This window comes from Austrofundulus limnaeus, unplaced genomic scaffold (assembly GCF_001266775.1).
Source record: "Austrofundulus limnaeus strain Quisiro unplaced genomic scaffold, Austrofundulus_limnaeus-1.0 Scaffold166, whole genome shotgun sequence".
Classification (NCBI taxonomy): domain Eukaryota; kingdom Metazoa; phylum Chordata; class Actinopteri; order Cyprinodontiformes; family Rivulidae; genus Austrofundulus; species Austrofundulus limnaeus.
Window position 1 is genome coordinate 835,145 of NW_013952568.1, and position 27,870 is coordinate 863,014.

General features: G+C 37.2%; 1 protein-coding gene across 3 annotated transcripts in view; it reads left to right on the forward strand.

Moving 5' to 3' along the window:
• stpg2 (sperm-tail PG-rich repeat containing 2) overlaps window positions 1–27,870 on the forward strand; it is a 203,400-nt gene that overhangs the window by 127,932 nt on the left and 47,598 nt on the right. The window contains exons 5-6 of one of the 3 annotated variants that reach the window (XM_014017385.1): window positions 5,044–5,080; window positions 6,941–7,179. The exons of 1 other annotated variant lie outside the window; for it this stretch is intronic. The gene's annotated coding sequence lies outside the window, so the exon portion shown is untranslated. Of the gene's footprint in view, window positions 1–5,043; window positions 5,329–6,940; window positions 7,180–27,870 lie in introns of those variants that run through there. One more of the 3 variants, XM_014017384.1, reaches the window with a different exon arrangement.

The following is a 27,870-nucleotide window of genomic DNA, read 5'->3' on the forward strand; positions in this document are numbered from 1 at the left end:
GGTCCCGTGTGACCAATCAGCTATTAAACACCTGAAGCATCACATTTTTTATTGTGATTGAGGTTGCCAGTGGCTTATCTGAAAATGTGTAGATCTAAATTCTCTCAGTTTAATGGCTGGGTTGTCAAAAATACAATAAGAAAAGATAATTAAATATACAGCAACAGTTATTGTGTTGTTAATTTTACTATATGAATCAATAGAATTTGTGAAATCTAAACTATTCGTAAAAATGTTTCAAAATTTTCAGTTGCTAAATATAAGCACAACTGTAATTTCAAAGGATATCTTCTTGATACGGTGATGGATGATTATTTTTTCCAGCTCTTAAACTCTCCCTGATGTGTAATTCAAGATGTTATTTCCAAAGTGGATTGTTCAAATAGCTGTCAATTGAGCTTTTCATGTTAATTTATGAGGTGACTGTAGTCTCTCAGATGCTCAGTTTTACTCAAATTGTAAATCAGTCAAAATCTAAAAATAGTCTAAACCTCTTTAGAAACGTCAAAATATTTTACAGCTATTGAATCAATTGTGAAAAAAAAAGAAATATAAGAAAAACTCATATGCTGTTTTATGTTTTTTTTGTCTCACGTTTTCTCATCACAAACAGATTCTCATTTAAAACTGCAGGRAATCGAAAGATGTCATATGTCTTTCTGCTGACATTTGTCACTGAGAAAAGCGGAGCGATCAGGCCTGGGTGCTTTGGCTGGGGGCCCTGCCATCCATCATGGGGACCGGGTGGTAAATGGCTTATGTAATTCTGTTTCAGATGAATGACCATGGAAGGGAGTGTCACCACTAACATTATTGTGATCTATACAGTAGCAAAGAGAGCAGGAAAGAAGTGCGAGAGAGAAATCCTTCAGTACTTTAAAACACTCCTCCGTCCTGAAAGACCAAATGTAAAACTTCATATTTAGGTCAAACTGCTTTTGATGTTTTTAGGACATCTACAGCTGTCAGTATTAATTAGTCTCCGGTGGGTAATTTCTTAATTATTCATTTAATCTTTTTGGTATGCAAATTAGTTACTTTATCTGGTTATATCTAAGATGTCATATTAACTTCATGTTCTGCTCCTCAGCAGCAAAAAAAAAAAAAAAAAAAAAAAAAAAAAAAAAAAACATAAAAACAAATATATTTATGTGTTTTTACTTTGTGTTGCACTACAACTGTTCTGTCTTCACTTCTTGAAAAATGTATTGCCAAAACATTAAGTAGACCTTCCTTCACTGATTATCTGTTGCCAATTTAGCAACATTTTTTAAAATGCTGCAGAGCTGCACAAACTGTGGCTTCTGTTTAATGCTGTGAGGTTACTAAATCAGAATTTGTATTTGTATAATAACTGACCAATTTTCTTTGTTTATTTTTCCATTATCCCGTAAGAGCAGAAGGTTGTCTGTTTGTATTTAATAATGGCTAATCATATTTTTATTCACAATTTGAATTTAAAATGTGGCAGTCCTTGAAGGAATAAACATCGCACTGTTTTTGTGCCAAATTATTAAACTGAAATGTTTGATCTGTTAGTTCTCAGAGTATGTGTTGAGGATGCCACACAGCTACAACCACATCAAATTTATTCTCTATATTTGTAAAAATAAATGAGTTGTGTCAACTTTTGTGTTTGCTAATGTCAGGTAGCTGGAGGCCATCATGAATTTGGCCAACTTCAAATGCACATCGGTTGTAAAAGTTCCACTTTCTGAGAGTTTCATAAAAGTCTGACAGATGATTCATGTAATCTTAACAAATTGAAAGACCCCACCCCCACCCGCCACCACACACACACATAAACACACTCACAGGCACTTAAACTACTGATCACATTCTATAGTGAGGAGTATTACACAGAGAAAAGCCTGTTATTCTTGTTCACATATGTTTATGCTGACTTTTGGTCTATACCTTCAAAACCTGAAATCATTTAATTTGATCAGTGCATTTGCCATCCTCATGTCATGATTTCATTAAATTTACATAACCTGTTAGAAGCCAAACACAAAAAGACTTACATAAACCCTGTTTTGAAAAAAAAAATAGTGCTTTGTAAATTAATTTTTCAGGATATCCTCAACTTGTGAAAAACTCTTTCCTATAAAGTCTGAATGGGTTAGGTTGAAGAATAACTATTACAAGTCATTTAGTCTGTGTAGAATTACAGTATTGCATTGTGGGAAATGTTTGCAGATCTAAAAGTCAAGCATTTTTTAAATTTGTGTTTTTAAAGGGGATCTATTATGCAAAACTCACTTTAAAAGTTTTTTTTTACCCAACTTTGGGTATGTACTTCTTAAAAAAACAGTTGTAGGACCAAAAAAATGCACCCAGGGGCATATTTACTGTAAGTAAATTTATTTTTAATGTGTATTAACGACAAGTTTTATACTTCCGTCATTTTGTGATGTCACAAGCCGTACGACAACCCACTGGAACCTGTGTTCAGCCCCTTACCTAGCAACCCCCGGTGAGACTCCACCTCCTCCGTATAAAAAGCCGTCACGGTTGTTGTGTAATGCGCAACTCATTTCACAACAAGCCTCCAATAGGGCAATGGGTAAAGTGTTGGACCAGAGAGTGGGAGACCAGCATGGACACTATTTAATTATTTATTTATTTTCACTCATTATGAATACATTTTCTCATGTACCTCTATTATTTAGCTTATTAAAGCCTTGTTAAAGCCTATTTGTTCGAGTTTCTGAGGTATTTTGACCGCTGCTGCTCCCTGCTCTGGTAACAGCATGCAGAGTGAGCGCAGAGCAGAGGAGGGAGAGAAAAAAAAGAAGCTGCKACCACGACTCTGCCTCTGGGTCTCTCATATRGTTGTACAACGGAGCTTCTGCTATTATTAGCCATGCTAACGTAAACGCTGGCTTTGGAGGGCGGAGTTAATGTCAACAGATTTTTGGAGGGCGTTACCAACAGAGCTCATTAACATAAACAGCTCTTTTGAACGGAGGTCAGAGCAGGCAGAACTAGAAAATGGAAAATTTTATTATCTGAGAATTATTTTGTGCATAAAATTGAATGAACATGGTCTGGATAGCCCACAGACATACCATAAAAATTTCTAGGACCCATAATTGGTCTCCTTTAGATTCTTACAATTTGGATATGCTAAAACATTTCACATCTCCTCATTGAACTAAATATTTTGTTAGTGATTTTTAAATGAAAACTCAAACGACTGCTTGATCCAAACTTCTATTTTTCTTTATTAATGTTTCCATCTGAAATAAAACCCAATGCTTCACATACTCCTAAAAGTAGAGTGAAAAAAAAATAATTTCATAAATGGGTCTCTGAAGGATAAGACCACTTATGTTGTGGTTGTTCACAACCTTAGGTTATTTAAATTATTCAAGAAATTGAATTTTAATTAACATTTGTGGTTAAACAGATTTTCTTCCTTTTTTTATCTCTCCTGCAAAACAAATGAATTGTTCATATTTTTAGAGCCAAAGCTAAAAAGAGGGGGATTTTTTAACAAATATTTTGGTTTCATAGAGATTAAATACTTTTTTAAAGCTCTTTTTGAGATTTTCATTTACAAGATGTGAATTGTCTTCTATTTAGGACCTCAAATAACCAATAATTTAATTACAGTATGCCCATCATTTGTGTCTCTTTAATGGGTCATTTTTTCTTTTTAAAATATAGAAATAAATCTCAAACAGTACGAACACCAACTGAACTCTTCTTAGATGTGGAGCTAACAAAGCAGTTTTGACTGTTTGTGAGAGAACWGGAAGAAAAAAGGGAGACGTCTGAATGAGAAGTAGAAAATGATGTTGACCTTTCTTTCCCCTTTGGTTTTAAGTGGTGTTATCAAGAAAATGGCACAATTTACAGCTGGAAAATGTCGCAGAAGAGACTTTAGAAAATGATTGACACTACTGTTCAGCTAATTATCCCGCGTGTCTAATAATTGCTGCCATTTTATAAACCTGTAATATTGTTATTGTGCCTTTAGGTCAGTGATTGACAGAACATTTTTAGGTTTGAAGTTTTGTTCCTCRCTTTTCTAATTTGCCACAGCTGACGTTAAGGCACCTGGTGCTAAAATAGACACAGAGCATAAGGCACTTATTTTTTTCTTTTCCTGTTATAATTCTTCTTCTTTTGTTGCTTTAAAACACTGTAATATTGACAGGTGTTGCCAAGCAGCCCTGCAGCCACCATCAGATGAGCATGCCGTCATGACATCGAATATCAAATAAAAAAATTGAATTCATTACTTTTTTCCCGCCATCACACAAAATAAAGTTGAAGTATTTTGAGCAACAATAACTTGTGTCCCTGTGAAAAATGGTGACATTAAAGCATCAGTTCAACAATGGGAAGATTTTTTTATGACGTTTTTTTCCCACCAGGATAGGGTTATATATTACAGTATAAATTTAAAGAATGTATTTTTAATTTACAATGTAACACTCTACCAGAGTTGGCCTGACTATATCAGCTAACCAGAGAAGCGATGTGCCTCCTGAAAATGTGACCCATATTATCCAGATGGTGCTGATTCACATCAGTAAGCTCAGCTTCTGAGCTTCACAGCCAGATCCTTGAGATTCTGTGTAATACTGAGAGCCCAGGCAGGATTTAGGCAGCACAGAAAATCTGGGCCTGTGTCTGCAAAGCTTATAAGAACTTAGAGACTCACTCTGGATCACCAGTGAGGTCACATTACCATGTGAACTCTCGCAGTGATTGCTGTAGGCAGTGTTTGAACACTCTATGTAATGGCTATTATTTAGTTGGACAACTGTAATAAAATTGCACATATTCAAATAAGAACATGAGGATATCTCAGTAAATAGCTCATTAACATAATAAAAATAAATTAAGACTTGTCTAACGTAGCCACGTCCTTTTAAGTGGTTCTGCTGAAAAGCAGCATTAACGGTGCTTCCACAGATGTGCAGGTTATCCATGCAGTTTGTATTATTACCCTCCAATAACATCACAGATGCTTGCTTTTTAAACTCTGCTGTGATAACTGACTGGAAGGTCCCTTTCTTGTTTTTTCAGATGAGAGTAAACTACAATCAGCGAGGATGACTTCCAGGTTATTATAAAACCCTGCAGTCATTTTTACTGCAGACATCTTTCATTTCAGTGCAGTGCAGAGGGATGACCAAAATCTGTTGTTTTTTTGTTTGTTTTTCTCACCACAGTTTTTTAAATGGGTCTCATAAAAKATAAATAAAAATAGTTGTTTTTCTGTTTGTTTTGAGATGGGGATTTTTAAACTATTTCCCTTCTCAATAATATTCAGTCCCAGCTGAGAAAATACTGCACAAATTACAAGAGCTGTCAAAGGTATTTTTTTTACTAACATGCATTTTAATTTGAAGGTTTAATTTAAAATGCTATTTTCAGGTAATTTAGTCTATTATTCAATTTTAGATCCAAAGCCTTTTTTATCTAATAAAGTTTGGACTCAGCGGCCTCATTTGTCATTTATCACCCAATTTATAAAGGAATCCCTATAACTTTTTGAGGCAGTGACTTTAGTTTGAAACACATTCTGGCAACTCCTTCACTTTAACATTACTACTGGTAATTTGCAATAAATAACACGTTAAAATGCAGCTGAGTGACATTAGTGCTGAAATTAAGCTCAGTGCTGTAAACAATCTTGATCTTGTCTACATATTCATATAATCTTCTTTGTAAAACTATGGTAAAAACTACAACAAATGTAACAAGTTTTGGCTACTTATGGACAGTTGACTCTTTGTATCAATAACTCATTTTTTAAAGTAGAATATGTTTTTTATGATGTCTAACTTATTTCTTTAGTAGCACATGTATAACGTGGAATAAATATAAGAAACTTAAATCAAGCTAATTTACCCTCTTTTGCTTGGATGTAATTGTCAACTGTTCATCTTGGTACCTGAATTTCGAGTAAAGAACTATAGTTTCACTGCAATATAATCTTTTCTTATGACTAGTCTAGCATTAAATTAGCTCTTACTGTTTACCCTTTGAAATGAGAAAATGTGACAAGATGCCAAACTATCTTAACCAGACATCTAACAAAAGATTAAATCATCCCATAGATTCAGTATGTTGAGCAAAAAATTAGTCCTGTAGAGTTTTTGGTCACCTTCTAATACAAGTAATTCTAGTTTTTACCCACAATGCAACTTCATCAGAAACAAAGGCAAATAGTAAATGTGTATGTCTGTGTGTGTGTAAGTGTGTGTGTGTGGGTGTGTGTGTGTGTGTGTGTGTGTGTGTGCGGTGGGGGGGGGTTGCATTAGAAAACCTTACACTCTGTTAAAGTTTCAAGCGATTGCAGGAGTTTATAACACTTGATCTCAGTTGTGCACTTCATCAGTTTTCAAACAGTTGACTGACTGCAATTGCTGGTAATCTGAAAAATCAGCATTTTTTTACTTAATTTCTTTCTATTCTTCTACATAAACCTAAACTTAGCTTTTAAGTCTACCCAGCTTCAAAGAGCATATTGTTCCTGAGTTGTATAAGGATAAAAATGTAAGCAACTCAATGAAAAGCAGGGAATTTAAAAGCATCTTTTTTTCTTTTCCATGCATTCAAAAATCTTTGCTCACAGTGGATTTATTATCAAAAGCAAAATCTTTTTGAAATCTTTCTCTCAAACTGATACATTTTAAATGTGGTTTATAGAAATCTGTGAATAAACAAGAGAAAATCTAAACAGAACCTGATATTTTTATCTGCATGAAAATGGCTTTGCATTTATGCTTTTATCAATCTTTTTGTGTCTTTATCTAATTTTCACTCTTATGTTCTATCTTTTCTAACTTTTAGCAGTTTACATTCTTTTAAAYTGCTCCTTTTGTTTTTACCCTTACACGTGTGTCACCAAACTCGGTCTCATTTTGTGTTTTTCTCTTTATTTTTCACAATTCTGGCTCGGTGGCCGTGGTGCCAGATGGAGTCATTGTGGCATCATTCAGGTAAAGATGACTTGAAGTGACAGGCCTGCTGAGGACATACTGGACCAGTCCAGCACCAGTCTCACATGCTGTCAGACTTTTTCTCTCTCATCCAAGAAAAAAACGCAGACATCTGGTCTGATTGTGTTGGGAACAGTCCCTTAATATGACACATTCCTGAACCTTAAACCGGTGCTTTCCAGTCCATCCTTACCTGCCCATCCTTACCTGTCCTGTAGTTTTAGATCACAGATAATTGTGGGAGGCTTCTGCTGCTCAGACTGTAAAAAACAAAATAAAAAATAATAATCTAAAAAGTACACTTATTAAATTATCAAAGCTACTGGTGAAGACTAAGTGAATCAAACTCTACTGATTCACACTAACCTACTTTGAAAATTCATTTTGTGCTTTATGTAACTTTAAAAAAAGCACATCAAGAGTAGTGGATCAACTCCGATGGTATACTTTGAGATACTACAACAAAGGCCCGCAAAGTTGTGTTTTACAGTTTGTGACTCAGTCTTTTGCAGATTAGCTGCTGCTTTTCAGGTGGTGGCCCCGAGGCTCTGGGACCCTCTGTCCCTTTGCTGCTCAGATTCTTCTGACTCTTCTAAGAAACATCTGAAGACATTTTTATTCAGACAGGCTTTTAGTTAAGTGCTTTTTTTCTGATTTATTATATTTGTGACCTGTTGAGAGAGAGAGAGAGAGAGAGAGAGAGAGAGAGAGAGAGAGAGAGAGAAGTTTACTTCACTCTCTTCTGTTAAGCACTTTGTGATATTTCTCTGTGAAAGGTGCTATATAAATAAAGTTTACTTACTTACTTACTTACGTACTTATTGTTTTCATTGAACCTAACAGCAGTAATCCCCATAGATTTTGTGGAAACCAGAAATACAGTACAGTAAGGAATGCCAATTTTTTTCTCCTGCGTTTTTGTGAGATTTTCAAGCTAAATTATTAAGAACAATGTAATTTCCAAATTCTAAATTCAGTTCTGTAATAAAAAACAATACAGTACGGTTTGTGAAACGTGGCCTGTACATTCCAACCGGAGCATTTTTGCATTCCAACAGTATCGTGTGACGTGTAACTGTTTAGCTCTCGTGTGTTTTTGTTTAGTTCTTGTTGCATAACGATGCCACCACAAACTTGCTATAGACCTTTTATGAACCGTATGCAATATTTGCGTTTTTTTTTTTACAATTTGCAAGTACTCTAAGAATGGAACTCCCATGGAAATAAGGGCTTTACTTACAGTATATACAGTATTTTTCATGTATCCATTAGCATGAAAAATACATGGTATTTTTCATGCTAACCATGTTAACTGATACAGTGCACCGGGGGTTTGTGTGTGTGATTTTAATTGTTCTATGTGCTCCAAGTTCCCACATTGTACCAGTTGAATGAATAAATTTGGAGTTATTGACCTTGTTTAATTTTCCATTTTACATATTTAACTCCTGTTGGCTGCTGGAGGCATCTGCAGGTTGAATCTTGGAACCTGTATTCTGGTTGGTTTTAAGAAAAATAAAAAGACTGCACATTTTTTATTAAGCTAACTTGTAATATGTCCCCTGGTGACCCTGACACTTTTACGCCATTCAGCACGATGAAGGCTTTTCTCTCCTTATACCTCAAGGAGAAAGGTGAGAAGAGCTTTCAGGAGGACCTGAGGGCACGGAAATATGTATCCTTCCCAGTTCCCTCTTACGTGCCATGTTGTAAGAGGTAAAACATTGCGAGAAACTCAGAGAAACATTCACGTAATGAAAAGCACTCCATTTGTCAGGAAAGTAGCACATAGGTGTGTGCAGTGCAAAATAAATTCAAAACAGCGAAAGAAAGAAACCTCTAAAATAAGAGAAAAAAGAATAATAGCTGGCGTGTCAGTAAGTTGAAGTATGTTCTTGACCAGTGAGCCTAGCTGTTCACAAGAGCTGACGATGAAGAGCTAAAACACTTGAACAATTATGTATTAAAGGAAAGATTCTTAACATTTGACAAAAAATGTTCTAATGATATTCTAATTTAGGAAAGCAATTTCAACATGTTATAACAAAAGGCCATTTTTTAATCTTTAATTTTATTTTATTGAAATTTGGAATTAAAAAAAAGAAAAAAAAAACTGTGGAACCAAACTAAAATAGCCGACCAGTTTCAGCCCAGAAATGTATGTATTTGTATTGCCTTCAGGACATGTTTCTGTTTCTAAACAGTTCTTTTTAAAATGTATCATTTTTCAAACAAACACCCTTTCTCTGTTCTGGTTTGCTCGTAATGAATTACCGAAGATGGCAACCATCAGCCCCTGCTGCTGCCCCATCTGGCCCCTTGGTATAACTCTCGCCTACAGTTGCTGTGGATACTGCGACCCAATCACCTCTGACCGGGGTTCTCATAACAGCCATGGCAACCAATTTGTCAGCTGGCCAACCAGCCAACCGTCAGTGCCCATTGAGCGTGTTCCCATATGCTGACTTAATTGTTCTTGGTCACCATCACTGTTTCGTATCCCCACTTTTTATAACTCCCCCCTAAAAAAAGGTTTCAGACACAGTTAGCTTTGTTCAGTAAAAGACATTCATGGAGAACTGCATCTTAACACTGAACACCTGTGTTGTTATTCCACTAGAATAGAGTTAATTGTTAATCTACCAGCCTTTGCTCTGTTGAGTCAGATTACTGTGTTATCATCAGAGGTTCGTGAAGAGAAGCCATCTGCTCCAATAGATCTTACAAGATGATGGTGGGATGACATGAAGCCATCTCTGTGGGGCGTTTACTGACAGGATCCTGTTAAATCATGGATACCTCAGCATTAATGGCTTCGAACATTTGCATTTATGTAAAAAGGTTTCTATAAACTGGAGTTCATAAACTAAAGTCTGGATGTAAACAGCTTCTCATACTGAATGCCGTTTTACTGTATTAATAAACTTTGAAACCTTATGTTCCATTGTTGAAGTTCATYATGTACAGATGGTCTCCCACCTAAGGGATATCATTTTTTATTTTTTTTTCCATTGCTCTCATCTTGGTAAGATTGCGGGCTGTAAAGGCCAGCGYATTTTCTGTCTTCAACAACTAATCACTCCTCATCTCATACACGCAACGGACAGCGCAAGGTCGAGAAGCTGAACTGTCAAATGCTAAGAAGTGTTCGAAGAGTTTGGATTTGAAATGTAAAAGGAGGCCACTTCATTGAGCGCTGACCACAGCTGGTGTGGGACTAGTACAGGAAATAATAAGGGGGAGCTGTTTTTTGACATGGACTTTTGGTAGCCAGCCGGTTTTTAAGCCTCTGGAGCTCTCAGACAAAGTTAGCGGGGAAGACATGATCTCTATTTTAATGCTGCCCACACTTTATTTGTGGAATAAGGTTGTCAAACATCCATTTTGCCAGAAGAGCAAGATTTATAGGGGGAGCTAGTCAAGTAAGGAGTTAAATGTATTAAACACATTTACAGCCATGGGCACGAACACATTAATCAGCAGTTCATAATATAAAACCATCTGCTTAGATCTTTCAGACTTGACGGGCCGATGCAAATACTGATGACTTCTGTACAGTAAAGACAGTTCACCATATGCTAACAGAAAACTCTGTGCTTGGCAAATACTGAACATGTCTGTGGGATAATAATGAGGCGGGGCGGGCTGGGAAGGGGTAAGGGAAATTGAAGCAATGGGAAAGGAAAAAATGCTGACATACTGTACATTGTCAACAAAATCCTGAATGAATGTAGACAGAAAAGGAAAGATGAAAGTCTTAGGATGAATATAAGGGAAGGTTTGAAGAGGGAACCAAAATAAAGACAGAGAAAAACAAGGACTTGGTCTACAACCCAGAGACAATAAAATCAGTGAGCTCTGCAGTGGACTTTTGTGAACAAATAGAAGCTAAGCTCAAATAAAACATGAAAATCAAAAGCAACAAATAAAAAGTTCCCATTACTAGTCTGTGATAAATCATAGTCCATTTAATTATGTGATTATCTGACACACAAGCATGCAGAGTTTCTAATGATAGCATTGCGGCCAGCCATTAAGCATCACCACGACAAACGAATAAAACTACCCATTAAACTCCCCCACCCTTTCCCACAATATGGTTCCTTTAATTACTCAAAGATTTCCTCCAAATATATGTTGTCTATCCGAGTCTCAAATGACACCTGACTGCAACATTTTAGGGATCCATTAGAGATCCCTTCCCACTCCAAACGCACAATTTGTGTGAGAGAAAACAAATTTCTCCTATCATGTAAATACAAGATAGTAATTTGCATAGACACTTACATTAGCCTCAGTACAAGAGCATGTGGAGGGTATGCTAACATGAGCAATAAAGGACAGGGGAGTGCATGATTTCTTTTGTTATTCATTATCTACTTGTCTGGAGTCGGTTTCCACCCATGAGTGCGTTCAGTGGGCAAGGCCGGTCGTTTGTACATTATGCACATTATTCTTTTACAAATGAATTACCTGTGTGATTTATGTGATTGCTGCTTAGAAAGGTTTCAGTGACATCTTGTGCATTTTATTAAATCTTACTTCCATGTACTTTATGGAATGTCTGAAGCAATCATGCCAGCTATTACTAAAATGATTCGTTGCACTAAGCTTATTGGGAGGCACGTCTTTATCTTTCATGGGGTAATTTTATTTTTAACCCTATTCTTTTTATAAATCCCCATTTTGAAATGCAAACATACTTAACTGTAAACGATAAGATACCCACAATATTATATATTATAACTGTCATATACACTGATAAATTTTGTTGGGAAAGCTAAGCTAACAGCTAGTCAAACTGGGGGCAAGGATCAGTTTTTTCTGGGAAATGCCATCTTACAAACCTTTTCACTGTTGCAACGATGATTATTCTGACAGAACTAGTTTAATATTCCTGCGAAAGATGTCTTTATATACATTGGAAGTGSTACAACTAGCTGCTACTGCTACTACTATTTCCACTTGCTATTGACTAGAAAAATGTTATATAAGAAAAGCTTGCAATGCAAACTTCACAGAAGTGTAATAATTGAGAAGCTTGTGTTTCACAAACTAATTTAAAATCTTTACATTTGTAATTTTCAGATTACAGAATTATTTCTTCAAACTGTTTATCAAAGCACCATCTACAGCAGGTGAGATATTAGWTGCTCATAAAGTTAGAGAACCCAGTTTTAGGTATATCACTTTAATCAAATTCAGGGATGCACCGAYATGAACATTTCAGCCGATATCAATATCCAATATAATTATTGCTGTTATGGCCGATAACTGATGTTTACYGATATTACACAAACACACAAATTATATAATACATATACACACAAACACACTTGAGTCTTTTTTTGATACAGTAAATAAATGACCAGACCTCTGACATGGCTCCCTACTTCAGTTATTCCTGGCTACGCAGCATAAATGTCACTATCATGATCAAACAGATGCCGCTCAACCAAACACCTCCCAAAACAGAAATACAAAGTTAAAAAGTGGGAAATCTAAATCGGATGTTAATATCGGCCCAGTTTTACATATCGGACCGATACCAATATTCAAAAAATGACCAATATCGGCCAATACTGATATAAATGCAGATATATCGTGCATCAAAACTATTGAATGTTGTTGTTTGTGTGCTGGWTGATGTTTTCACAAAGCGGTAGAAGACCACCTCATTGGTAAATTGCAGGGCATATGATGGATACATTTAACAATGTAACATTTTCAGGAACAAGCAAACATACATTATGGGTGTTAGAATTCATTTAGGTTCATAAGCTCAGTATAGGCGTTCATTATATCAATGTGCGGAASTATGATGATTGTCCTCTTGTGGGTGCCTTCCTTTCACAGGCAGTGATTACAGCCAGCGGCAGACACAGGTGCACTGGCTGGAATCCCGCCTTTTTGCCTCATTATGTCTTTCTCTGCTTTGTTCTGTATTTTGTCAGTGTCCATTGTAATGTTGTCCAGGTGTCATTCACATTCAGCCATCATGGTGGGACATGACAGGTTGGCATTTTGATGTGGCCCACCTCCTCTATTGTATTCTTTTCTACATGAAAATTCTGCTTTTCTTTCCTCAGATCTGTCTCTTTTGCTTTCTTTAAATCAAAATGTTGAATTTTGTCGTCTTTAATCGGCACTGTCCTGTCACTTGTAAGTCTTTGGAACTGGTGCTACATTTGAGGACCAACTCTGGTTTTATTCACTTGTGTGATTTCTTGAAAGTCTAATCCAGAKGTTAAGATAAAATTGGAGCTAAATGTAGGATAGAATTAAATGAAATTCCATCCACACATGTGATGCACCATAAAGTGTACAAACAATCCACACRTTCACTGTTTGTCATCTGTTTTACTTCGAGGCAGAAAAGAATAGGTAGAGGGAGTGTGTGTGTGTGTGTGGGGGGGGGGGGGGGGGGGGGGGGGGGGGGGGGGCTGAGGGTCAGAGAAGACAGAGGTCTGGAACACCTTCTGCCAGTATGTTGTCTGCCAAGACCTTCTCCTTAGGGGAGCTCTCCTAACACGAGGCTTGGCACCACTTTAGACTCCAGACTGATTACAAATGAAGACACAATGTTTTGTGCTACTTGCTCATGTGTGTATTTGTGTAACCTCTTTAAAAACGATGTTTGTGGTAACATTTTTAATTAGGCTTTGTGTGTTATCCTTGGCAGTGTTTGAAGACTCATTTTAAGATTAGGCACATGATGTATCTAGTTAATATTATGTAATGTGAATAAGTATTAAAATTTTATTTAGTTTTGTGAAATACTTTATCATGGCTCAACATAAAATGGATTTTAATTACCATGGATTAATTTTATTTATAGGAAGACTTGTCCATTTTGTAACATTGTTGTGTGAGTGTTTCTAAGGCACAGTTTTCCTTACAATACGTACAACACTTTATAAACACAAAATGATTTTRTTGGCAGTCTAAAATCAATCCATTTGATTTTTTGTGGTTTGGGGTTTGAAGTGTAGATATACTATAAATTCTTCTTTGTTGGGATGGTTTGTTTTATGTTGTTCCATGTTTATCAGTCGGCTCAAGTCTGTGATGCCTGCTGATAAAATCCTTATCACAGTAATTCTGGTTTACAATCAGCTCACAATTGGATAACATACTTATTAAGTTTCATTGTGTATTTATTAAATTTAGAGATGAAAATCACCTCATATATTTTTTTCTGATATGAGCTATGTAAGTAGGCTGTAGTTGGTGGGAGACACGGCTCACTCCCTTGGGAGTGAAGCTCAGATATTGGGGGTGTTTGACTCAGAAGGGCAGCTGCCTTTCCCTGCTGGCTGCGGTTTCCACCAGAGAAGGTCTATAGGTGCAGACAAGGCCACCAGAGGGTTTATTCAACATCAGACACCTCAGGAGACGTGCATAGATTACAGAGAGGACCAGGGCACCAAAGTGAGCTGCTGACCCACCAACACCTTTTGTCACCAGCAGCAATTCAGGTAAAGGCCAGCAGCAATGTGGAGACAAAAGAAGAGCACACCACCATTAATCCCTCTACAGATTCACCTACAGCGAGCTTCACTTTTATTTTCCACAGATAATGTTTGACCAGAGGCTCACTTTCCATCAGCTTTGTACCAGCTTGATAGTCAATGACTAGGGATGTGTATATATATACAAAGCTTTTTTACCCACTACTGATAAAACAGATATTATACTGAAACTGACTGAAATACGTTCATGTTTTTATATCACTTATCATTTTTGCACCAAGGTCAAACGTTTCACAGTGTGTCCAGATRGAAGTTAAACTCATCATAAATGAGCTTTAGAAAAATTCAGCAACATATTAAACCTCTTTGCTCCTGATAACAGCAACATGTGAGCAAGTCAGTGCTACGACTTTTAATCAGGATAAGAATTTGCCACAGTWATAGAGTGAGTCTTTTAAAATATGAGGCTGAAATTAACTGGTGTCCACAGAAATTATTTTCATAATGAATATAGACTGTTTCCAAGGTACACTGAACAAAAACTTTATCTTATTTGGACTACAGTGGCTTTGGGAAAAAAGGAACAAAGTGAAAGAAGGAGAGGAAAGTCTGTGAAAGTAAAGGATTTGAAGAGAACAGTGACCCTTTCTAAAGTAAACCTTCATCCAAGGCTTGAGATGCCTTTTCCTACATCAATAGCTGTGTTTCCATTGACCATGAAAATGCGCAAATTAGAATTTCAAAAATAAATTTGCTCAATGGAAACACGTCAATTTAAAAAATTTATATATATGTTTTTTGACAAAATGTTTTTGCGCTAGGATGAGGTGGTTTTTCGGCCGTATCGAAATTGATGTATTTCGAAAAACTGCAATGGAAACACTTTTTTCGCATCACGGGAGTCATGTGATCAAGAACCGGCCGTTTCTACTGGCGAAAAGACGAAGAAGAAGAAGAAGATAACAGGAAGTAAAAGTAGTAGTGAAATCACCGAAGTAGTAAAAGAAAGTAGTAAACTCACGACTATGTTTTCCCAAAAATGTAACATATGTAGCCACTCCCAGGTATGAGGGGCTTGTCGCTCGAAAGCCTCGATAAGAAGCCAACGTCTCCTCTGATGGCTGATGATGAGAACTAGTGTCGTGGTAGCAATATGCATGTGTTTACATTCATTGCCGCCATGTTTGTAATGACTTATTGCGAGAACAAGCGTATTCACGAGTAGCGGTTCTTATTTAATGGAAACACTGCAATTGCCAAACTGTGTTTTTTCGACATAAACAGAATATCGACAAAGATTTGCGCACATTTGCAATGGAAACACAGCTAGTGTCCTGTGAAATATCCAAGGGGACAATGTCGTGCAAGGAGCTAATGAAGGCCAAGCCAGCTGGGGTCTTGCATGTAAATAATGTCTTTAATTGTATTTTTTTAGTCGGTTTGCTCATCTAGTAGTTAAATTGTAGCAAATTCTCTCCATGGCTGTTCCTGAATCCAAGCAGATTGTACTTCTCCAACAGTGTTCTCCATCATGCTTGTTTGTTTGCTTCATTCCTCTTGGGATTTTCCTCGCCCCGTCTCCTCCCTGACTGGCTGCATCTCCTCACTGACATCTCTCTCACAACATCTTCCTGCATGTTTCAAAATACTCGTGCACTCTAGATATTCTGTCAGCTCTGGAATGTGCCACGGGCCTAACAAATTGAGTCTTTGAAGCGTTCTCGCTTTATGATTGGTGACCGCCGATCTAACTGCAGATTTGCCTCAAATCTGGGTCATTTGTCTGGTCATGAAAGCAAAACCTAAATTCTTATGAACTTGGCTTCAGGGGAAAAAATGGTGCCATGGGTATCTAAAGATGAAATGATTTTTATTACAACTTTTATTTCTTATTAATTTATGACATCCCATTAAAATACTTCTTTTCTCTTGTATTTTTTCCATGCAGTGGAGTGATCATCTGAACCCAGTGTAATCATGGCCAAGTACTGAAACGCCTTGTCTATTCATCTCTATGTTTATGTGACATGAAACAAATGTCAGCAGTACCAGGGAAAGATAGTTTTTATAGAAGTGTTTATGGCTCATTGACATCCTGTCGCTGTGTTTATGACTCACTGTGCCCGTCACACCACTAAACAGCTTGTTTCCCTCAAGGGCATCGAGACCAATCAATATAGACAGAACCGAACTTTAATAATCCACCAAGACAAACCTTCTGAGGCTCATTGCTAGGTTCACCTCACCTCACTGCACAAAAGATGTGCACTCTATTATTTTCTGATATTGCTAATCATTAATAACAATTGCAGGTAATCATATATTCTGTGTAAACAATATATATTTTACTATAGTAAGCAAACGTTATTCATATAGAATATTGTAATATAATAATTGCAAGGGGCTTCACATACAAAAAAACCCTAAAGACACGAGGCAAAATGAAGCAAAACTAATAAGTCAAATGTTAATCACCCTGCATCCGACGTGCACAAAAGAGCGTTATCGCAGATCCTTCCTCCCAGCAGCTGTCAGACTTTATAACCAGCACCATGCCCAAAATTCACAATGTGTTAACAAAAATCACAATATGTGTTTACAAATATCTCTAAGTGCTTACAAAAATCACAATAAGTGTTTAAACACCTGCTGCTGCAACATTGTTTACARTCTAAATTTTAGACTGTTACTATTCATTGTAATTACTCAACTGAACAATCATTTGCACTATACTCTGCTGTAATTGCACATCTGTGTTTCTTGTCTGCATTGTAATACTTCACTTTACAGTTATTGGTCTGTTGGGATTGTTTTTGCAGTCAAAAAAAGAAACTTCTGATTCTGAATGTTGGATTCTGAAACAAAACATCGCTTTTCTATTCTTAAACAAATCTTCATATTATTATTTTTTATTATTAGTAGTTGTATCATAAGTGTTAATTTTGTTTTGTGTGTACTATTGATAGTTTGTAGTGTGTGAATCTTTGTACTGATGTTGCTGTGACACCTGAATTTCCCCGCTGCGGGACAATAAAGGCTATTTATATTCTATTCTATTTAATTAGCTCTAACTTCTGTTAGCTCTAACTTTATTCAGATAAAACGTAAAAATAATGCCACTTGCCAGTTTAAATGTACTTGGCACAAATTTTCCTGATGCATCTCAGTAATCCAGGTAAAAAATCAAAAGGAAAAAAATTGTATAGGTCTTCTGGACGGGTTCTTCTCTAATGAAACGTTTCGTCTCTCCTCCAAGAGACTTCTTCAGTCTGAGAGTTTCAGGCAAAATTCAGGCTTTTAAGCCCTGCCTCCAGGTGACTGATACTCACATCACATGGCTATCGTTCACACCTAATTAATACCTATTGTTAATTCCAATTCCGTATGTCGCGGGTGTTTCGGAGAAACTGAGACGTTTATTTTCTAAACATGATGTCCCAGTRGCTTTCAAACCCCAAAACACATTACGGCAAAGGCTGGTTCACCCCAAAGATCCGGTGCCCCGGCACAAACAGAGCAATGTTGTATATGCTGTTAAGTGCCAGGAGGACTGCGACCAGTTGTACATCGGGGAAACAAAGCAACCACTGTTCAAAAGAATGTCCCAACACAGACGAGCTACATCTAATGGCCAGAACTCTGCAGTTTTCACTCATTTACAGGCCAGCGGTCACTCTTTCAGAGATGAGGATGTTCTCATTCTTGATAGGGAGGAACGTTGGTTTGAGAGAGGAGTAAAAGAAGCCATTTTTGTGAAGAAAGACCGTCCATCATTAAACAGAGGTGGGGGCCTCCGTTTTCAGTTGTCCCCCTCCTACAGCGCTGCCATTGGCAGTATCTCTCCACCCCCTGTTAACAATAGGTATTAATTAGGTGTGAACGATAGCCATGTGATGTGAGTATCAGTCACMTGGAGGCAGGACTCAAAAGCCTGAATTTTGCCTGAAACTCTCAGACTGAAGAAGTCTCTTGGAGGAGAGACGAAACGTTTCGTTAGAGAAGAACCCGTCCAGAGGACCTATACAATTTTTTCCCTTTAGCACAAATTTTGTGTTTGGTAGATTATACAGTATCTTTGTTGTAACAATGCTTCTTGGCAATGCTTCTGTTGGAAACCCTGTTGATTTCCCTTTTAAATGGTGCCATATTTGTAAGGAACATGCCTTTGTGGGATGAGCAGTAGAGCTGAGTATGTGGGTTGTGCACATGAAAAATCAGCCAAATCTTCTCTGCCAAACAGCTTGCTTTACTGTTGCTATTGACTCTTGTTTGAGCTTCTGGTACCTTTAGGTGCTGCCAATCAGGTGCTCAGTATAAGATTTATCACCAAGAATCATTGTTGCAACAACAAAATAATCTTACCAAACACAAATTTCCTTACTTTTTCTGTTAAGTTTAGATGGGTCTTCAGCTTATTTTCGGCTCACATTTACGCTCTACTCAGATTTGCTTGCTTGTTGTTATTTCATCTCTTTTTCCTGGTGGGTTTCTTCTGCTCATTAAATGTGTGAAACATAAACATAACATCACTGATTCATATGCAGATGGATATGAGTAAGCAGAAAAGGTAAATTGGGTTAAGTGTAATTATTGCATTCAGCCACACAAAGAAATAACTGATGATTTCCTAAAAACCCAAGGAACAAAAGCAGTCTCGGTGGCATTTTTGTTTGTTCCTTTCGAATGGATGGGTCACTTCATTGTCTTGATTGCAAACCTTCTGTTGTCCCACTTTCATTGACAGAGCCATGGCTGTTGAAGCCGAGGACATGCCACTATAATGCACACCGAAATGGCATTGTGACAACTGTGATGTAGCTTTGATTCCAGTAACTGCTCTTTCAGCTGAGTGAATATGGGCCTCAGCTTTACCTTGTCATACAACAAAAAGCACTTAGTAGAAATGCTTATGAATAAAAATGCCAAGAAAAAAAAGAAGCTGCCTCCAAGACAAGCTCTTGACAAGCTGGCTGTCTGCCATTTTGATTATCTAAATTCACCGCTAAAGACCTATGAAGCATAGGGAAAGCTATCAAGTGACAACCCCTTTGGCAGTCACAGGAGATGTAACTGTTGTGCATTTGTCCAGTAATAGCATCTCTCTCCTCTCAGTATGACCTTATCTTAGCCTTAAAGCCAAAGAGTGTGTTGTGTTATGATTGGTTTTGTTTTTGAGCTGGAGAAAGTTAGAATAGCACCTTACCAGGCTGAAGAAATATGTGCAGTGTTGCTTTTTTATTATTATTTGCTTGAATTAGCTTTCAAATTGTCATCTACGTAACCAAACAAATGGCAGCCGTTAATGTCCATCTAATGTTCAATAACAGAATCATCATCAAATTTTCCACATGAAGTGGTCCTTAAGAAATGCAGTCTTTTTTCATTTAAAGTGAATAAATAGACGAGAAATCTAAATCCAATCCATTCTAGTTCTGAGCTGATGGCACTGTTGATTCCACATTTACAGGGAATTAAGCATGACATGTACTACAGCTGAAACCCAGTCATCAACTTGAAACACGAGCAGCGGTTGGAGAACTAAAACTTCTGTTACTAAGCTTTTTAAGACTTTTTGCTGGCGAAGATCAGGCAAAACTGACCACAGCAACAAAACCTATTTAATGTTACTTGGGCCATCCACGGTGTACATTTCTTTGTGCTTCCTTATAGGAGGCTGAAAGGCACATTTTGGGATCCCAGCTTACTTTGAAATCTTTCCCTGGGTAAACTTTTCAGATGTGAATGAACGACCCCTTTTTCTTTTGACCTAATTTCAAGCTGTTTTTTCCTCTCTTTTTTTCTAGTTTTTGTTCTTCATCAGTGTTTCTTTAAACATCATTTTGGTTCTATATGTTCATGAATTGACTCAAGACTGTGTCCTACAGACAGTTCACTCAGCAGTTCCCCAGAAAACAGGTTTTTGTGTGTATATAGCCACATTCTGCTTTTTTCTTGGACAATTTTCCTCCTTTTGCTATTGTGAGTGGGTGGATGTCTGCAGGTCTTTTGCTTACATGAAGTGCGTGCAGGGGCATTGTGTGATGTTAGGTTGGGGGAAAAAACGGTTTTACTCTCTGGCAAGCATGATTGTTGTTCTTAAAGGCTAACATATAGCTTGTTAGTGGGAAGCTCTGTCTACAGTATGTCAGAGAATCATTCCACAGGGAAAAAAAAATGAGCTGAATTGAGTTATTTCAGATAGCTAGCTGCTCTTAGCAGGAGGCTGGAAGATCAAAGAATGCTGCACTTGTCTCATCTGCAGGCTACATAGCAAAAAAGACTGGGATCATTGGTCTAGCTTTAAACAGAATGCTTGGATGGATTGTCTGGTTCAGCAGAAGGGTATTGTGCTTCGTGATAGGAAGTCTACACAAAAATAATTCAGTATTCTACTTTCATAACGTGTGGATTTTCTCTCAGAGTGGTGTGTTATTATGGTAAAATAATAATAATATTAAAAGGACTGAAACAGAGTATATTAGAAATACCATTCTGGAGCACCAAGTGTAAAATAACATGTTAAAAAAGGTCATTAATGCATTTTCAGAGTTTAGCTGCCGTGCCATGAATCCAAATTTTATATACCATCTTTAGGAGTGTTAGCAGTTGCTTTTGTCGCTGAATGATGATGTTACTACAAAAGCCTTGCACCAACAGCCAAGGTGTTTTTATCCAAAAAAATTTAAATTTAAGCTTCATCATTTAAGATTTAGATTTAAATGGTTTACACATTTAGAGTTAGAATTTAATGTTTACATATATTATTTAACAGACCCTGAAAGGAAGAAGTGGGTTAAGATAATGGATGGAAGAATATATTATTGAACATTTAGTAAAAATGAGCAAATTGTAAGCACAGTGTGCTAAATGACAATAAATGGGATGACTGTGGTACAGTAAGTAGTAGGACAGGCATATTGGGACCAGAAAGTTACAGGTTCAATCCCCTGCCAAGTCTACCGGTACATGTCGTGGTGTCCTTGGGCAAGACACCCAGTCCCTAAGCACCCCCAGCGTTTAGCTGCCTGTTGCTCCACTTGGGTGTATCTCACGTGTGCTGGGTCAAATGCAGAGCACACATTTTGTCTTTGCATGGGAGCATGCATTGGTAACACATAGCACATTAAAATGTTAGTGGATTTTTTAAAAGTAGGATTTTAAACTCAGAAACTGATCTACACTGCAAAAAATGTCCACCTAATCAAGTTTTGAAATCTTATATCCAGCCAAAAATTCTTTTTGATCTTGTTTTGAGACTGATTTACTAAACAAGAACTGATTGTGTAAGAATAATAATCTTGTTTTCAGAATGTGTAAGATTATTTGTCATGTTTGTCTGACAATTTGACTCAAATTGAGTCAAAAATTTCTGCCAATGGAGTAAGAAATTTTTACTCGGTAAGATTCTTGAAATACTTGATTTGACTCAATTTTTTCTTATTTCAAGAATCTTATCAAGTAAAATTTTCTTACTCTATTGGCAGAAACTTTTCACTTAATTTGAGTCAAACTTTCAGACTAACAAGACAAATAAACTTACATTCTGAAAACAAGATTATTATTCTTACACAGTCAGTTCTTGTTTATTAAATCAGTCTCAAAACGATCACAAAGACTTTTTGGCTGGAGATAAGATTTTAAAACTTGGTAAGATGGACATTTTTTGCAGTATAAATAATAAAAATGTACTTGGGACATTTTTGAACATTATATTTTACACTTGGCACCCTATATCTACTTGATCCTGTGGCTCTCCTTGTGCTGTATTTTGCCTTACATTCATTCATTTATTAAAAACAAAAAATACAAGACTACAGCTTCCAAGAAAACTCCAAGTAAAGCCTAACATAAAAGTAAAAGTAAAAGTGTTTTGGGAACAGACTGATCACTAATATCGACAGCCTGTTAAAATTGTCCTAAAAGTTCTCTGTAAAATTCTGCAAATAGAAAGATTTACAAGCTGAGAGATCTTTTAGGAGGCTTAAGCTGCTGAGTTGTATAAGGAGACTCATTTGTTTGGAACTTTATTTGGTGTCTCATAAAACCAAACGGCTTGCAATAATCGTGTTTCTGGGATGTGATGGCCTTATCTTTCAGACCTCCATCAAGGGCAACTTGATCACAGGGTAAAATGTCTCAATATGCTGAAAATCCACTTTACATTCTGCTTTACCAGTTTTTTTTCCATTTACGTTCTCCTATTGCAAACTTCTTCAGAATACATCTCCTTCATTCTCCATAAGTTTAGGCATCTCTCTCTCTTTTGCCTAATTCAATTCCTGTTATCGTCAGTTTACCTTTCCTTCTGTCTCGTTTTCTTCTCCTCTTTCCTCCTCCTGAAATCAGTCATACTTCAGCTCTGCCAGGCAGGGCCATGACTGGGGAGAGAGGGGAGATAATTGAATTTCTCTCCTAGAGTGACTCACATCAACACAGACAATTCAGACATAGCCAGGCGCGAGGTAATAGACAGGGAGGGCATCACGTCAGCTTAGAACTGCAATTAACTACAGTGAGACACAGTCTCTTGAAGCCTGAATAAGAAACCGGGGGAAATAAATGTGACGGCACTCTCTTCAATTTTACAGTCCATGTATTCATAGTTCTAAGGCTGATATGTCATTAGAGCAGCTGCTCCTCAAGTGGGAAGGAATCAGAAAGGGGATGTTCTGATTCCTGTTCAGCAGTATTAGAAGAGAAATATATTTTTCATTTTATTTTATTTTATTTTATTTTTTTGCCAAAAAGGCACTTTTCAATGAACCAGAACACAGAACAATTCACTTTCAGTGGGAGACACTTTATCTGCCATGGAGAGTAAAACTCAGGGAGGGATGACATTGAGAAAGTTACTGATTAAAGTTGTTTTAAGTCTTAAGAGTATTAGACCTGACACACATTAACACAACTTATAGAATATAAGGAAGTTTTTGCGAAAGATGGAAATGTTATAAACATGATCCTTTATATTTCATATTTTCATAGTATTGCTTGGGAAGAGGAAGGCTCATAAAATAAGACTGTAAACAGAAGCTGATTTTGGATAAACAGCCTCCTGATGTTGTCAGATTGTTTATTTGACGTCAGTGAAAGGGCTGAATTTATGTGTGCGACACGAAATCTCTGCACTGACGCCGCATACAAGATATGAAAACATGTCACAAGTGTTTTACTGGCAGCAGCAGGTCAGAGTCACAGGTGCTCTCTGTTCAGAATCTTGCATGGATTTAAATAATTTATAAGCTTCATTTTTTTTTCTCAAGATACCCATTGCTGGCCTCCTGTGACAACTTGTCACAATAATGTTGTTTTTCTGGCATTTTATTGCTAGGTATTGATCTATTCAGTTTGACCACAGCTTCTTGCTCAATCACAGCACTCCCTGGTATAGCTCCCAAGGTTTGTGTCAGTACCCACAATGCAATGCACTGTGACACTGGAGTCCATTTTCCATTGATCAAGGTATTTGTACTGGATTGCACTCTGATGTCTTTAATTCATGTGATTAAAAATGGCTAATCATCATGAGGAAATGTTGAAAAATGTCAGTTTCTTTGGGAGAATCTTTATCTGTGCTCACATTGTTCTTTGTGTTTTTTGTCATTGATGTCTCTACATTTCCCATTTCTTGTCTGGGCACTTTGTTTATACTGTACACTGCTTTATTTGACAATCTTATTAATTTGTTTTAATATTTTAGTCTTTTTTTAAGCTGTGGAAAAACATGGTTAAAAGCTTGTGGTAAATGCCAAAAAAGACAAATAAAAGAAAGCAAGCAAGCTAGCTAACAGAGGGAGGGAAAGGGTGACACGATAAGGCCACAAGTGCTACAGTGTTATTGTAACTCTTCAATTGATTTATCAATAATGACATTTCAAGGAGGATTTAAAGCAGATTCATCAACCGATACTCAATACGAGGCAGGGTTTTGTTACTGTTGAGTAAATGCTATCCATGGCAGTTATGGATGAACCACATAAGAACATAGTGTGCCATCAAATTTCTTTTGAAAGAAAATTGTGAAAAAACATATTGCTACCATGAACAATGATTACTTTCATGCAAATACAATATGAGAAAACAGAAGGTCTGTTTTACTATTTCCAATGGGAAAAAAGGGAATTGACACAGTAATTTGACATTAATGTGAGCAAGGTAAGATAAGAAGATCAAACCTATAAGTCAATACCATGAAACAGTTAGGGGGTTATTAATTCTTAAAGAAGGTAGCAGAAAAAATATTACACTTACAGTTTTCAGGTATGGGTGTGTGTAGTGTAAAAATCTGCACACTGAATAAAATCCTTAAGTATTGAGTGGTTAAAAAAAGTGTGAAAAGCCCCAGTAAACCTCTCCGGGAAAAATAAAAGCTGTAAACTTGGCAGGCCTACCTTGGCTGATCAGCATAAACTGTGAGCTAATGAGTTTGTATCAGCTAAGCAACTTTCTCTGTGTCCTCATTATACATTTTCATCAACCTGCCAATTGATTGGATCTGCTGGTGCTTTACAAATACAGCCAAGATAAATAAATGTTGGGTAATCAACACTTGCAACAGACTCACTTGTTTCCAAGGACTCTATTTACAGTAACAGCAGAGGGTGAACTGGACCAACATGTAAATGTGTGCAGTTTTCTTAATCAGGACCAGTGTTCTACTTCTGGAAGTATCCTTGGATCACATTCAAATGTCCATCTATAACAGGGGTATTCAATTAAAATTTAAACTGGTCAGATCAAGGAAAATTTCTCAAGACCAAGGTCCATAAGATCATAATGTCCTATTATTTAGAGTTATATATATATGCTTAGTAGTTGTATCAACATCTGAACAAATTGATTTGCATATACAATTAAACAAATTCAGTCTAATTGAAATATTTTTTCAATATTTATTGTCACGTAACAAAAGGATGAACGTGAAATTCTAAAGTCTGATGTTTTATGTTCTCTTACTGAGTGAAAGTATGATGAACATGTCAAAATAAGAGACTAAAAAATACATGACAACTGTGCATGTACATTTGTTTAAAACTTTTATACTTTGTTTCATAATGGCATTAAACATTGCCACTTTTTATGTGTCACATTTCTGAACACGTGAGACACACCAATTTTATTCCAGTGGGAAGTATAAAGAAAAATGACTCTGTCCATCCTGGATTAAATGCTCTATTTTTGCTGTCCAATTTTTTATTTTTTAGATGCCACTATTTTTTTGTATTTGTTTCAGTTAACTCTCCTGTTTCTCTCCTCTTCTCCATATCATCTATCAGTTTTCTCCGTTCTTTCTCACACACCTGTATATTTCCTTCTCTATGCCTGTTTCTCTCCCTTCTCCATCCTTTCCTCTGTCAATAACACTTGACCACGACCATAAAGACAGCAAAACCTGTGCATATAACTGGTTTATGCTGCGTTTAGACCCAACACGTTTTGCGCGTCAAAAATGTGTCCAGTTCCTCAAGTTGGACACTTCGGCTCTTTGAGGTCAGACGCTCGTCAAAATCGCTCTATTCACACATCAAGATGCACGTTGAGAGGAGCCTTCTTTACCGGCCTCTGTACAATGGCAGATGAAACTGAGAGAGTGGCATGGCTTTATTTACTGAGAGCCAGAGGACGTTGTCGTTAGGCGCCTTGGATTCACCAGATGTTTCAGAGTTCTGAGTTTGGTGAGTTTCACCACTCCAGGAGCTGTGTGCTGATGAGWATTGCATGCAGCACTTTTTTTTGTCCTGAGCCCAGTCGGACGAGTTGCTGACCCCCATCGATGCCCATATCTTCTGCCAGGACAACTACAGGTGCTCAGTTTCAGCTGGAGAGCTCCTGTCCATCTGTCTCAGGTTAGTGGGCATCATTCTGGAGATTATCCCATAGGAAAATGCGCCACTACGTCACACATAGCGAAGTCTCTCTGATTGGCTGACACTCCACATCTAGCTGCAAAATTTCAGATTTTTTAACTCAAGCATCTGCAGCTTTGGACGCGCTATACATGCATCAAACGCTTCAAAACGCACAGCAACACTTTTCAGTGCCCCTTGACGTGTGTCCACCATAGACTTTGCATGTAAACCCGATGCCCCTGACACTCAAATCTCGTTAGGTATGAACGCAGAATTACATGCGCTCATTTAAGTTTTAAGTGATGATCACTGTTTTGGCATTAGGTACAGGTCCGCATGAGACACCATTCTGGTCCGGATCCAGACCCAGGTCCGCCTATTAGTGACCCTGATCTTTAAGCTCACTGTTAAAACTTACAATCTGATACTAAGCTATGAGAACATATCGCAAAAATAAGTTTCTTCATCTTCTGTTCTGATGACTGTTGTTTACCTTTTATTGTTTTGTAAGTCAGGTTTCCGTAACTCTTCATAAATCAATTTCTTTTTCATATGTCAGGAGTCTATTCTAAAGTCTGCCAGCCATCACTATAAGCATTTTATGCCAGAGGTCTATCCCATAATATGTTATAATGGTGCCCCCGTATTATCAAGGAATGGCATATATTTCTCCAAAGCAGTGAGGAGTTATGGAAATATATTGCTGTGGGCTATTGTGGTTGTCTCACTGGTGCTGAGCCCATTTATCATGATACTGTGACACCTGAGGGAAGATGCTCTCTGGGAGATTCCAGCACAAACACTCATGCATGATGGTTTGCACACATGCTGAATACCTACACACACCGATTGATGCACACATGCAAGCATAAAGTGTGTGCCTGCATAGGGCCACAAAGACATAAAAGCACAATATGCAAGTACTTTTATTCTGTGTCCATAAGCGTTGGCACACATGTCTGTGCAGCACCACACATTTCAAGCATAATTCAAAAAGCACACATAAGCATGCTCATTTGTGCACACAGACAAATGATACTTTCATATTGGAAAAGCGGGAACAAAAGTATAAACAAAGAGGAGCGGAAGTTCATAAAGGATGGTCTCAAGTGGTCACATTAAAGCTGCACAAGAAAATAACAATAAGCACTTAGCTTCAGCTGATGACCAAATCAATATACTGTCTCTGTTTTGAGTCAAATCAATAGCATGCTGTTATTAGAGGAAATGATCAACAATTAGTTTTCCAGAACTTTGAAATGTCAACTCAGCCTTAAATGGGATCATCAAACAGTAGAAATATCATTACAGCAAAAATGGTTATTACTGTTTCTTTATTTCAGTTATTAAACAAAACAGTGCCAATCAATCGTTTCAGGACAAATGGCTCTTTTATACCATGTGTTCGCTTGTCCAAAGAAAGTTGCTGGTAGCTACCTTGTGCACCGTGACAAACATGGTGATGGATACAGTGGCAGGCGGTTCTGTTTGCGGGTCATCATGTCTTTTTAGTGAAACAAATATTTTAGTTTGCTTGCTTTACCTTAACTTTCACATACTGATCTAGTGTGTGTGTGTGTGTGT